The sequence below is a fragment of the Bombina bombina genome, chromosome 6, assembly GCF_027579735.1.
Source record: "Bombina bombina isolate aBomBom1 chromosome 6, aBomBom1.pri, whole genome shotgun sequence".
Classification (NCBI taxonomy): domain Eukaryota; kingdom Metazoa; phylum Chordata; class Amphibia; order Anura; family Bombinatoridae; genus Bombina; species Bombina bombina.
Window position 1 is genome coordinate 925,644,678 of NC_069504.1, and position 13,933 is coordinate 925,658,610.

The 13,933-nt window shown below is 39.8% G+C and overlaps 1 protein-coding gene across 1 annotated transcript in view; it reads right to left on the minus strand.

Moving 5' to 3' along the window:
- Positions 1-13,933, minus strand: part of SPDL1 (spindle apparatus coiled-coil protein 1) — a 293,738-nt gene that overhangs the window by 277,299 nt on the left and 2,506 nt on the right. The gene's annotated exons all lie outside the window — the stretch shown is intronic.

The following is a 13,933-nucleotide window of genomic DNA, read 5'->3' on the forward strand; positions in this document are numbered from 1 at the left end:
TTGAAAAATGTGATTCCAAGCAAAGGGAAACACAAGGTAGAAGTATGGATTCTACATCTAGTATAAAAATATATTGATGTTCTTAAATTGTTTTGAAAGAATTGACAAATAGATGCGAATGGTATAAGATTCACTTAATTTACAATGTGGGAATCTATTAGTATTAATAGGAACGCATGTGTTTAGATACATTGGTATAAGTTAGCTAACACCCATTCTTAAAGGGATAATAAACCCAAATGTTTTCTTTCATATTTTAGATAGAGAATGCTATTTTAAGCAACTTTCTAATTTACTCTTATCATATTGTCTTTGTTTTCTTAGTATCTTTATTTGAAAAGCAAGAATGTAAGCTTAGGAGCAGGCCCATTTTTGGTTAAGCACCTGGTTAGCGCTTGATGATAGGTGGCTAAATGTAGCCACCAATCAGAAAGCTCTACCCAGGGTGCTGAACCAAAAAGGGTCCGGCTCTTAAGCTTAGATTCTTGCTTTTTCAAATAAAGATACCCATATTACCATACTAGTCCCATATATTTGCAGGCCCTTTCAGCTGTATTGCCACATAAGAACTTATTCCAAACCCCTGGCCTGCAGCAGCTCTCAGCCATTTTGCTATATTAGACCTCAGATCAGTCCTCTTGTCATGGATCCAATCATCGCCGTGACGCCACGGCTCCCGGATCAGTCTGGTCTTCACGATAGCATCATGTTGCCTAGCAACGTGACAGTCTCTCAGCCGACCCTTTCTGATAACGTCAGGCGGGTCTTAAAATCCTCTGCGGGACGGATCTTCTTGGCCTGTTTGTTGGATACATCCTGTGTCCTGGGTACGTGCTTTCTGTCCTGTGTTCCTTTGTGCTGGATTACCCTCTGCCTGCCATACAGTGTTACTGACCTCTGCTTTGCCTGACCACTCTCTTGGATTACCCTTTGCCTGCCATACAGTGTTACTGACCTCTGCTTTGCCTGACCACTCTCTTGGCTTATCTTCTACCTACCTTAAAGTGATACTGACCTCTGTTTTACCTGACCACTCTCTTGGATTACCTTTTGCCTGCCATAAAGTGATACTGACCTCTGTTTTACCTGACCACTCTCTTGGATTACCCTCTGCCTGGCATAAAGTGATACTGACCTCTGCTTTGCCTGACCACTTTTTTGGATTACCCTCTGTCATCCATAAAGTGATACTGACCTCTGCTTTGCTGACCACTCTAATGGACTAACCTTTGCCTGCCTTAAAGATAAACTGCCCTCTGCTTTGCCTGCTCTCAGCTTCATGTCTCCAAGAATTAAGTACGCAGCTCCCCTTTATTCCTGCATCTACTGTAAGTAATCAGTTCTGTGTATTCTGTATTATTACTTTCTTATTACTGAGTGGGTCACGTCCTGGGTTTTTCTCAGTGTGCGTGATATATTTACTCTAGCAATTGGGTCTAGTCCTGGACTGATTCTATAAGGCTGACCATACAAACGGACCATAATATGGACCCCACTGAGCTGGCCAGGGCTGTGACCCACCAAGGACAACTTCTAGAACCCATGCAGCCCATTTACAGTCCTTGGACTCAAAATTAGATCAGATTGCTGCTTTGCTACAAACATTGGCTGCCCCAGTACAATCCAACCCTATCGTAGCTGCTCCTCCCAGTTCCAAACCTGACGTCCCAGCTGACCACCCTGAAGGGCACCCTAATCCCAAGATACCCCTTCCTGACAAATATGATGGTAACCCTAAAGACTGTTGTGGTTTTTTGAAACCAGTGCCGCCTTCATTTCCAAAATAGTCCTGTGCTCTTTACTGCACTCTCTTCTAGGATCAACTTTCTTATTTCTTTAATGAAAGGGAAAGCCCTGGCCTTGGTATCTCCGCTTCTGGAAAAGGATGATCCTATCCTTCATGATGTGAATTATTTTCTTTCCATATTCTCTTCTGTTTTCAATAAACCTGGTAGATCTGCTGCTGCCAAGGCTAGCCTGCCAGACCTGTGTCAAGGAACCCTTGAAGTTGCACAATATGCCATTGAGTTTCACTCTCTGGCTGCTGAAACCTGGAATCAGGGAGCCCTAAAAGCAGAATTTCATAAGGGACTCTCTGAGTGTCTGAAGGATGAACTTGTGTTTCGGGGTCTCCCGGATTCCTTAAAAGACCTAATTAACCTCTGTATCAGACTTGACGCCAGGTATAGTGAATGACAACAAGAAAAGGAGACAAGTCGTAAACCTATGCCCAGGACATCATTCTGCCTCGCTCCCTGTTTCTCCAATCCTGGGTCTTTTTCTACTTCTCCCCCGAAACAAGTAGAACCTATGGAAGTCTGAACCATTAAATCGACGGTGACTGAACGCCTGAGAAGACAGACAATTGGTCTGTGCCTATATTGTGGCCTAAAGGGTCATTTATTGAGGGAATGTCCTACAAGGCCAGTAAAAGTCAGGACTTAACTCCAGTTTAAGGGACTGAGTTAAGCCAAATAGAATCTTCCTTCAACAATAAACTTTTTGTGCCTGTAACTATTCACCTTGGAGATTGCAAGATTCATTTCCAAGGCCTTATTGATTCTGGAGCAGGAGGTGCTTTCATTGACTCATCTTTTGTATCATCCCAAAGCATACCTCTTTGTTCCAAAGACCACTTTGTCAAGGTTTCCACTATCAGCAGTGATCCGTTGGGCTCTGGACTCATTCTCTTTTCTACAAAGGCTCTACGTTTTTCTGTAGGAGTACTCCACTCCAGCGTTCCCTCTAAGGCCAGTTTTGTGAGCGGCTCAGCAGTGAAATAGTGAATAAGGGAACCACACCTTGCAGTCTGCATTGTGTAGTGTCTGCTAATTGCTCTAATTAACTGTTTCACTACTGGGCCGCTCACAAAACTGGCCTTAGAGCGAACAGTGCTCCACTCCAAATTGATTCGCTTTGATGTTATACCGAATCCTCATGTCCCCATAATCCTTGGTCTCCCCTGGCTCCAGTTGCACAACCCAACGTTTTATTGGACTCAAGGTGAACTTTCTTCCTGGGGTTCAACTTGTTTCGACAACTGTTTACACAGTCTTGCCAAGCCCCCAGTTACTATAGTGGCTACTTTGGAAACACCTGATTTCTCGCCTGTATCTTACCATGATTTCCTTGATGTGTTCTCTAAGAAAGAGGCTGAACGCATTCCCCCTCATTGTTCATTTGATTGCCCTATTGACCACCTTCCTTGAGCACCTTTACCCGTGGTAAGACCTACCCTCTGTCCAGGCCAGAAAATCTCGCTATGGAGGAATACATCAAGTACGATCTGGCTAGAGGTTTCATACGTCCCTCTTCTTCTCCAGTCAGTGCTGGATTCTTTTTGGGGAAAAAAAACAATGGGGATCTCTGTCCCTGTATTGACTACAGAGGTCTGACCCAGATAACGGTCAAAAACAGCTATCCCCTTCCACTTATTCTGGAACTGTTTACTTAACTTCAAAGTGCTACTATTTTCACCAAATTGGTCCTGCGGGTGCATACAGTCTATTCAGAATACACAAAGGGGATAAATGGAAGACAGCGTTTAATACTCAATTCAGACATTATAGTCATGCCATTCGGGCTCTGCAATGCTCCTGCAGTATTCCAACATTTTTGTGAACAAAATATTCCGTGACTACTTGACACCTTTGTAATCATCTATCTTGATGATATTATCATCTTCTCTCAGTCTCTTCAAGATCACATATCTCATGTCAAGATGGTACTCCAAGGGCTCATAGATAATCATCTGTTTGCCAAAATAGAAAAGTGCTCTTTTAATCAAGATTCTGTCCTGGGCTTCCGGCGGAAGTGGCGCTCTCCTGCACGCTGTTCTCACTTCGGCGTGTACCGAGGGTCGGAGAAGAACGACTCCACTGATTGAGACCGCCTTTTGGCTGTTATCCCGACAGCCCCGTTGGCACCTTTGCGGTGGGCATTGCCGCAGCTCTCAGCCGAAGCCCGTATGCGGATACGCTACTACCTTTGTGTGTGACGAGATCTGGGGACCCCCTGTACAAGCAATCTCGGCAATACTAACTAGCTCAGACAACAAAGCTGCACGTTACGATTCCTCCCCTTACCGGCACCTACCTGATGGTACTAGCAGAGATGCAGTAAGAGAGAAGAAACCTGTGCCCTCCTGGTAGGGCGTAACGGGTCATCGATTCCGGAAACAGAGAGGTGGCTGACCGTGGAACGAGTTCTGGCCGCGGAGGGATCCGTGGTTGCTACTCTGTCCATACCTGTCGGCTGTTGAAGCTGAGCTAAATACACAACAATTACATCAGTCGATAGCAGCCTGCTCTAGAACATTTAAAAGATATAGAGGCTCAAGACAAGGGACTCTGGAAACCTGAACTGCAAACCGGAATAGGGTAGAGGTATCGTATAAACTCTTTTTGCTCTGTGTTTGGTACAGGCGATCCCCTACTACACTGGTATGTGCTCTTTTTATTTGATGGGACTGTTCTTTTGGTCTTTTTGATGTAACTGAGAGACGCTACCCTGATTCTCTTGTACTATTTGTCAAAAATCTCCCTACTAAGGAGAGGGGAGAGGAAAGGGAAAGGAGAAGGAAAATCTGTGAAAAGCAAGCAAGAAAGATAGGACAAGGAAGGGACTGTTTGTCTAACATCAATAACTACCCTGCATAAGGGCCATTTGCTACTCCTTGTAAATTCAGAGACAGTTGGAATATAGATATATGTTACTGCTACAAAAAGGGAAAGTTGGGATAAAACAGTGGTTTGACATGCAAAATGTATATTTAATCAATGTTACGTTTATGGGTTGTATATTAATATCAGTAACTATCTAACCTAGTGTTCACTGCTATAAGTTAGGTTTACCCCAGGATTAGTATTTATTGAGCAGGCTCCTCTAGCACTGTTTAAGCACTGATATAGGTTGTTCACTATTTTTTTGTTTTGTATATAAATCTCCCAAATTCACGGGGAGACATATTTCAAACATAACTGTAAACAGTTTAAGGGTTTTTTGCTGTTTCTCTTCTGTCTGAAACACCCAAGCTAGGTAAGCACAACAGTTATAGGATTTTTTTATACCCTGAAACAAATACTTGAGTTTTGTTTTTTGTTTTTTTTTTCTCTCACTACTGATAGAGGTGATTAACACGTTCACAATATATATTATTATTAGATAAGGTTTTTTTTTTGTTTTTTTTGTCCTTTCACCATTTGTGTTTGTTTGTCTATTCTTGCACATCTACTGACTTCGCATGTCTTTAGATAGATATTTTTCACAACAACTTTCTAAAATGCCTGCCAAAGCTAAAGAAAAAAAAAATTATAAGGGGGCTAATATAAGTGCGGATTCCAGTGAAATATTGAATACATCAAACGATAATCAGCCATTATTAGTACAAATTAATAATCTTTTTTTACCACAATTTGAAATAATTAAAAAAGAGTTAAGTGGAATCTCTAGTGAACTCAATACTCTAAATCAGGAAGTTAAACATTTCGCCACTAGGATGACGGAAGCAGAGGATAGAATAGCTTCTTTAGAGGATATGGTTAACCAACAAGAAAATACCCTCTCTAAGCAACAGTCCATGATCCATAGCATGGAAGCTCGCCTGGAGGATCAAGAAGATCGCTCCAGGCGTAATAACATAAGAATAGTAGGTATCCCCGAATCAGCTGAATTTGATAACTTGATTGAATTTACCTCCCAAACACTACCCCAGGCTTTAGGGTTTCCCCCACAAGCTCTACCCTTGTCCGTGGAAAGGGCACATAGGATAGGACCAAAAAGAATTGGTGTTAATGGCCTAGCTAGAAATAGGACATGTATATTTAAATTACTTAAGTATCAGGATAAAGTTGAGATATTGAGGCTTTACAGGAAAGTTGATACTTTTACCATGAATGATAAAAAATCATGCTTTTTCAAGATTTCTCTAACGAAACAGTTCAAAAAAGGAAAACTATGTCCCCTATCTGCACGGCTATGATAAATAAGGGTCTTAAAGCTCGTTTAATTTACCCCGCCAAAATTATAGTAGACGACAATGGTAATAAGATTACGTTTAGTGAACCTGCCAAAGCGAGAGAATACAGTGATTCCAAATAATAATCAAGGGAGATAGGTTCTCTCACATTAGAGTATTTAATTTTCAGGAATGGGTATGAGTGCTGTGAATGTGAAGTTTTGGATTTTAATTTTTTATTATTGGGCTTGGGTTTCCCCCTTTTTTTTTTTTTTTTTTTTTTTTTCTCTCAGGGCTTTATCTTTGGGGAAAATGTTGATAAAGAGGGCGGAAATATCTTCTGAAGGTGATTATGTATACGGATCTTGTCATGATATTGGTATTTGTTGGGGTCCATGTATAGATGAGGGACTACAGTATTATGCTGTTGGATAAAAGCTGGAGTAGCAGAAATTAGATCTGGTAATAGGAAATATGAGGAAAGACAGAGATAGGTGGAACTGCAAGCAGCTCATAATCTTGCATATTAGTGTATCATGATTGAAGAATTAGGGAACCTTAAGATTTTATCTTGGAATGTGGGGGGTATCACTAATCCAATAAAACGTAAGATGATAATTAAAAAACTAGGTGCGCTGGAACCAAGTGTAGCATTTATACAGGAAACTTATTTAAAACATATAGAAATCCCCAAACTGAAGTGCAATTGGATAGGAGAGGTTTTTGCCACTCCATGTAGAGGCAGAAAATTAGGGGTGGCAATATTGTTTAATAAAAATCTATCATATCAGATTATACAGATGGAAGTAGATCAGGGGGCTAGGTATATCCTGTTACAAGTACGGATAGAAGGGAGAAGATTTGTCTTTTGTAACATTTATGCGCCGAATAATTTTTCTAAAGATTTTTGGGAAAAGTTAAAGAGCAAGCTACTGCCATTTATATCGGATAACCTCGTGATAGGTGGTGATTTTAATCTCTCGTTTTGCCCTGAGCTAGATAGATTTTCAAAAAAAAATATAGCAGTATATAACAGTCAAGCTAAATATATGAGAAAATTTTGCCTCCAGTTGAAATTAACTGATCTATGGAGACTCCAAAATCCAGATGTGCGGGTATTTACCTGCGAATCTAAAAAGTACAGAACATTTTCGAGAATAGATTATTTACTAGTTTCAGAGACCCTATCTTTACAGAAGGTCAAGGCCTTAATAGGCGATATAGTGATCTCCGACCATGCGATTGTGTCACTATCGTTTCAATCCTTAGAGAATCAGGCGAATAGAAATCTAACCATTATATTCCCACGATATATGCATAAGAATATCAGATTTAATCTCTGGTTAAAACAGAAATGGAAAGATTATTGCACTTTCAATATAGCATATTTCCAGAAAATCAAGACATTCTGGGAAGCCTCTAAGGCGTATTTAAGGGGAGAAATTAAGGCTTATATGTGTAAAAGAAATCGCAAAGATAAAAGGAGAGAAATCCAACTCGCGAAACAGGTCAAGAATAGTTATCAGAAATATATTAGAGAGTCAAATTCTGCGTTGTGGAAAAAATATCTTAGTGCTAGACAGGAACGAGACGTTTTCTTTAGACAAAAATCCTTAGAAGAGGAGAGAAAACTAAATCTGCGATACAAGGGACATTTTGGTTATTCAGCAAAATTTTTAGCTAAGTTGGTCAAAGGGAGAAAGAAAAAAAATTACATTTTAGCAATTAGGGATCAGGATAACAGACATACAGAAATATCTGATATCAATAAAACGTTGTTTGTGTATTATCAAAAACTATACACGCAGAGTACTAATCATAAGCAGAACCAGGATAAATTTTGGTCTCAAATAAAAATTCCGAGAGTTTCACAAGATCTAGTGGAAAGGCTTAATGCCCCTATTTCAGAAAATGAGATAGCAGAAGCAATTGATAAGGCAAAATTGAATAAAGCTGCAGGGCCGGACTGCCTGCCGGCAGAGTATTATAAAATACTTGCAGAAGAAATTAAACCCACTCTAGTAAAATTATTCAATAATTATTACAGAAACGGGAAGATACCTTCAGGATATTTTGCGGCTGCTAACATTTCCCTGATTCTTAAAAAAGGAAAAGACCCCGAAGATCCAGGGTCTTATAGACCAATCTCCGTACTTAATGCGGACTATAAGATTTTATCCTCTATCCTAGCAGCCAGATTAATGCTATGTCTTAATGAAGTGATACATCCAGATCAATCAGGGTTTATGGCTTTTAGAAATGTTTCTAAAAATATACGGAAACTGACAACCTTAATAGATTATATTTGGAATATTCGCCAAAACTCAGATAGACATTTCTTATATGATTGTGCACTCTTAACTCTCGACGCGGTAAAGGCGTTTGACTCTATAGAATGGGAATATCTATTTGAGACTCTCAGAAAATTTGGGTTAAAAAATGAGTTTGTTCGGTTCATCCGTAACATATATCAATGTCCTATATCTTATCTTCTAATTAATAATAATCTCACCTCAGGGATAAAACTGAAAAAAGGTACTAGACAAGGGTGTCCCTTGTCTCCTTTATTGTTTAACCTTGCATTAGAACCTCTCGCTATAAGGCTACGGAATGTATTAGAAGGTATTTCCATTGGGCAGACTGTGTTTAAAACTTTACTATATGCAGATGACTTACTAATCTTCCTTCATGATACACCTAGGGCTATCCCAACGGTTATAGATTGTCTAAATCTTTTTAGTTCATTCTCCGGGTACAAAGTGAATTATAGTAAAAGTGAAATAATGTGGCTATATAAAACAAGGATTGCTTTAGATAGGCTGGAATTTAAAGAGGTGGATGCTCTTAAATATTTGGGAATTTATCTTCACAGAAATCCGGCAAAATGGTACGATTTGAATTTCGTCCCGTTATTTCAAAAAATCTACGCGGACTTGAAACTTTGGGCTGCCTTTCCTTTATCTCTGACTGCGAGAGTGAACCTTATTAAGACTATAATCTTCCCCCGGCTTCTCTTTCTTCTTCAAAACCTTCCCTTGAAACTATATAAAGGAGATATACGTAAGTTAAATTCGAGTTTTTCACAATTTATATGGCATAATAAGAAAAAAGCACGAATTGCAATAGAAAAACTAATGCAACCTCGTAAAGAAGCCGGGTTAGCTCTACCTAATATAGCGCTCTATAATCTTGCAGCCTTGGGCAAAATTGCGCTTGATTGGCTCATAGATACAAGCTGGTTTGCAACATTAGAACTGGAAAATACTTTAGTCCTTCCCTTTTCCCTCAAAGCTTTATTACATATTCATCCTAAAGAAACTCTGCATGAGGTCAAAAGTTTAATATCAATAAACAATGTAGTTCTAGCTTGGCAAAAAATATGCTCTCTTATGGGTATTGATTACACCTTTTCGGATTATTTACCGTTAATAGGCAACCCCGAATTTCCTCCAGGAAACAACCAGCAGGTTTTTAGAGATTGGTTCAATAAAGATCTTAAGCTAGTCTCGCAATTTTTTATGGAAGATCGACAAATAATCCCTTTTGATATTTTGAAAGCTCGATTTGACCTTTCAAGCAATAATCTCTATCCCTATTTGCAAGTGCATAATTATATATCCTCTAGGAGATGGAATCGTGGTGAGACAGTCGCATGGACGGAGTTTAAAACAATTTTGATCGTTGCTCATGTTAGGCCCCCCTCTATTTCATTATTATATAGTATCATGCTTGCCAAACAAAGTGATTCTCTAATGGAGAAATTATGTGCAAAATGGATAGCTAAGATTCCAAATATAAATCAAGCTATATTGAAAGAGAGTTGTGAAGCTTTAAGCAAATGCCATATTCCAACTAGCTGGAGAGAAGGACATGTCAAATTACTTAATAACTATTATTGCACACCTTGGAAAATGGCTAAAATGTTTATAGGTCAAGACTTCTTCTGCCCACGATGCGTCTATATGAACGCGGATATTTTACATATGTTCTGGCACTGCCCTAGAGTTCAACAATTCTGGAAGAAAGTGATCTTTTGGATTAATAAAATCTACGCAACAAACATACAACTTAAAGTTGAGGATATATTTTTGCTAGTTCGATCGAGCCAAAAGACAGTCCCGTCAAGTAAAATTATAAATACAATTATTATACTTGTGAGACAACTCATATTAAGTAACTGGAAAGCCAAAAAGATGCCAGGGTTTTCATTTTTTATCAGAGAAATCCAGCTACAAATTATTTTTGAATCTTTTCATCTTTGGGACGCAAGCGAAAAAGAATGCAAAAGATTTCTACTGGGATGGTTACCGGTAGTTAAAATGTATCCGGAAGATGTGCAAAAGACAATTCTATCTCCTTTCTTAAGTACTGATTGTTTTGCTGATTTGGTATTGCTGGGAGATTTTCCCGCAGAGTGGATTATGAATTATAGATAGAACTAGTGATGGGATGAAGAGGTCAGACTAGGAACCAGAGTCGGTAGACAGTTGACACGTCAGGAGATCTACAGTGGAAGGAAGAGGGGCAGATTAAAGTGAGAGATATAAGTTCCTTTTTTTTTTTTTTTTGTTGTTGTTGTTGTTGTTGTATGAGTGTGTAGTGTGTTTTCAAGTCTATGTTAAAAAGAATTGCCAGGGTTAGAGGAACCGTTTATTTTTACATGATACATATACGCAAAAGAAGCAAAAGAGGCTTACTTCTTATTTTTTGTTATTTTGACATATTTATATATTGTGAATGGTGCAATTCAATCGCTGTATTTTGTTTAATGCATATTTCGCACCCTGCGTGGTGCAGTTTTATATCCAAACGTATTGTATTTTGTTTGTTTTTCCGCTTTCTGGCACAAATAAAAAAGAATAAATAAAAAAAAAAAAAAAAAGATTCTGTCCTCTTCTTGGGTTACATAATTTCCAAGTCAAGTTTTGAAATTGATCTCACTAAATTATCGGCCATTATCGAATGGCCCAGGCCAACCTCTCTTAAAGGGACACTGAACCCAATTTTTTTATTTCGGGTTTCAGATAGAGCATGCAATTTTAAGCAACTTTCTAATTTTCTCCTATTATCAATTTTTCTTCGTTCTCTTGCTATCTTTATTTGAAAAAGAAGGCATCTAAGCTTTTTTTTGTTTGTTCAGAACTCTGGACAACACTTTTTTATTGGTGGATGAATTTATCCACCAATCAGCAAAGACAACCCAGGTTGTTCAACAAACATGGGCCGGCATCTAAACTTACATTCTTGCATTTCAAATAAAGATACCAAGAGAATAAAGAAAATTTGATAACAGGAGTAAATTAGAAAGTCCCTTAAAATTGCATACTCTATCTGAATCACGAAAGAAAAAATTTGGGTTCAGTGTCCCTTTAAGGCACTCCAACGGTTTCTGGGTATCGCAAATTATTACAGGAAGTTTATAAAAGGTTTTGCCACTATTTCTTCACCCCTTCCTTAACTAAAAAGGGACAGAAATGCAAAGAGTGGTCCGTTAAATCTATTCAGGGCTTTGAAACTCTCAAATTGTCTTTTCCTTCTGCTCCAATCCTACGTTATCCCGACCCTGAACTACAATTTATCTTGGAGGTCGATGCTTCCTACGTAGCCACAAGAGCGGTTCTTTCCCAACGCAACCCTGAATCCGGTAAAATCCATCCTGTGGGTTTCTTCTCTAAAAAAAATCAACTAATCCGAACTAAACTGTGATGTTGGAAAAAAAGAGCTATTAGCTATCGAGATTGCCATGGACGAATGTAGGCATTGGTTAGAGGGTACTCCTCAGCCTTTCTTGATCCTAACTGATGACAAAAATCTACTCTACCTCCAAACAGCTAGACTCTTGAACTCTCACCACGCTAGATGGTCGTTGTACTTTTCTAGATTTCACTATGTTCTCTTCTACATCCTGGTACTAAAAATATTAAAGCTGATGCCTTTCCAGACAATTTCAACCAGTCAACTCAGTACAACAGGAACCAGGCAATATCCTTCATCCTCATGAAATAATATCTCAGCTCTCCGTTTCTACTCTGCAAGCAATACGTACTGCTCAGGTGAATCTTCCTTCTTATTATAAACCCCCCCCCCCCCCGCAGGTCTTCATTTTGATCCCGAGTGCCTCCGCTCTAAACTGCTACATTGTGCTCATAATAATGTCCTTGCTGGACATCCTGGAATCAGCAATACTTTGTGGAAATTAAGACAACATGTCTGGTAGCCCTCCTTAGAAAAGGGCTTTAAGGACTATGTTTCTTCCTGTACAGTTTGTGCATCCAATAAAGCATCATCTTCCTTCAGGTCTGCTTCAACCTCTTCCCATTCCTCATCAACCGTGGTATCATCTGTCCGTGGACTTTATCACTGACCTTCCACTCTCAGCCAGTAATAATACTATTTGTGTAACTGTTGACAGATTCACTCATTTTGTTCCTTTACCTGGACTTCCATCAGCCAAAAAACTCTCCAAACTCTTTATTCAGCATATTGTAAGATTGCATTGTTTCCCACTCGATATTGCATCTGACAGAGGAGTACAGTTTGTTTCTCAGTTTTGGATATCTCTTTGTAAACAGCTCATAATTCCCATTGTAATGCTTCCCTGAAGACCTCACCATTTAAAGCGGCTTACGGATTCTAACCCAGAACCTCTATCTGCTTCTATCACTGGAATACCCACTGCTGATCTGTCTGCCTAAAGACTTTTTCGACATTGGCGGAGAATCTGTTAGCTTCTCTCTAAAGTTTCCAGACGGTACAAGTTATATGCTGATCACAAACGTAAAGAGGCATCCAAGTACCGTTGTGGAGAGAAGGTTTGGATTTCCTACACGACGTCTCAAACAATGTTCGACAAAACTAGACCCTTGCTATGTGGGTCCTTTTCGTATCATGAACCAAGTCTGCTGTAATGCTTAGCTCTCCCCAAGAACCTCAAGATCCATCCGTTTTTTCATGTCTCTCTCCTCAAACCTGCCATCCACGAGGGGGGTACTGTCATGGATCCGATCATAGATGTGTCCCCGCAGCTACCGGATCCGTCTGCTCTCCTCGATAGTGTCATGTTGCCTTTCAACATGACGCGGTCTCTCAGCTGACCTGCTCTAATGACATCAGCCGGTCTTTAAATCTTTGGCGGGGCAGATCTTCTGGGCCCGTTTGTTGGATTCATCCTGTGTCCTGGGTACATGCTTTTTGTCCTGTGTTCCTTTGTGCTGAATTACCATCTGCCTGCCATACAGTGTTGCCTGACCACTCTCTTGGATTACCCTCGGCCTGCCATAAAGTGATACTGACCTCTGCTTTGTCTGACCACTCTCTTGGATTACCCTCTGCCTGCCATAAAGTGATACTGACCTCTGCTTTGCCTCACCCCTCTAATGGATTACCCTTTGCCTGCCATAAAGTTATACTGACCTCTGCTTTGCCTGACCACTCTCTTGGATTACCCTCTGCCTGCCATGAAGTGTTACTGACCTCCACTTTGCCTGCTCTCAGCTTCCTGTCTCCAAGAATTAAGTATGCAGCTCTCCTGTATTCCTGCATCTACTGTAATTAATCAGTTCTGTGTATTCTGCATTATTACTTTCTTATTACTGAGTGGGTCACGTCCTGGGGTTTTCTTAGTGTGCTAGTGTGTGCAATATATTCATTCTAGCAATTGGGTCTAGTCCTGGACTGATTCAATACGGCTGACACCTCTGACCCTGCAACTTCTCTCAGCCATATTGCTTTATTAGATTTGAAATATATGTCCCCTGGCCTTGAATCCCCTCTCTGCAGTGTTGCCATTTTAGACCACTTGCTCTGCAACTCCATTAAGCCATATTACAACTGCTTGCCTAAGGACTGGCCCCAAAAGCTGTGCTGCACCCTTGCTGGTGCTCATGAGTGCAACACAGCGAGGATATAAAAAAAACTGACATTTGTTTTAAACATTTATAATACTGGACTCCTGGTAGGTGATTGTGAGGAAAGAAG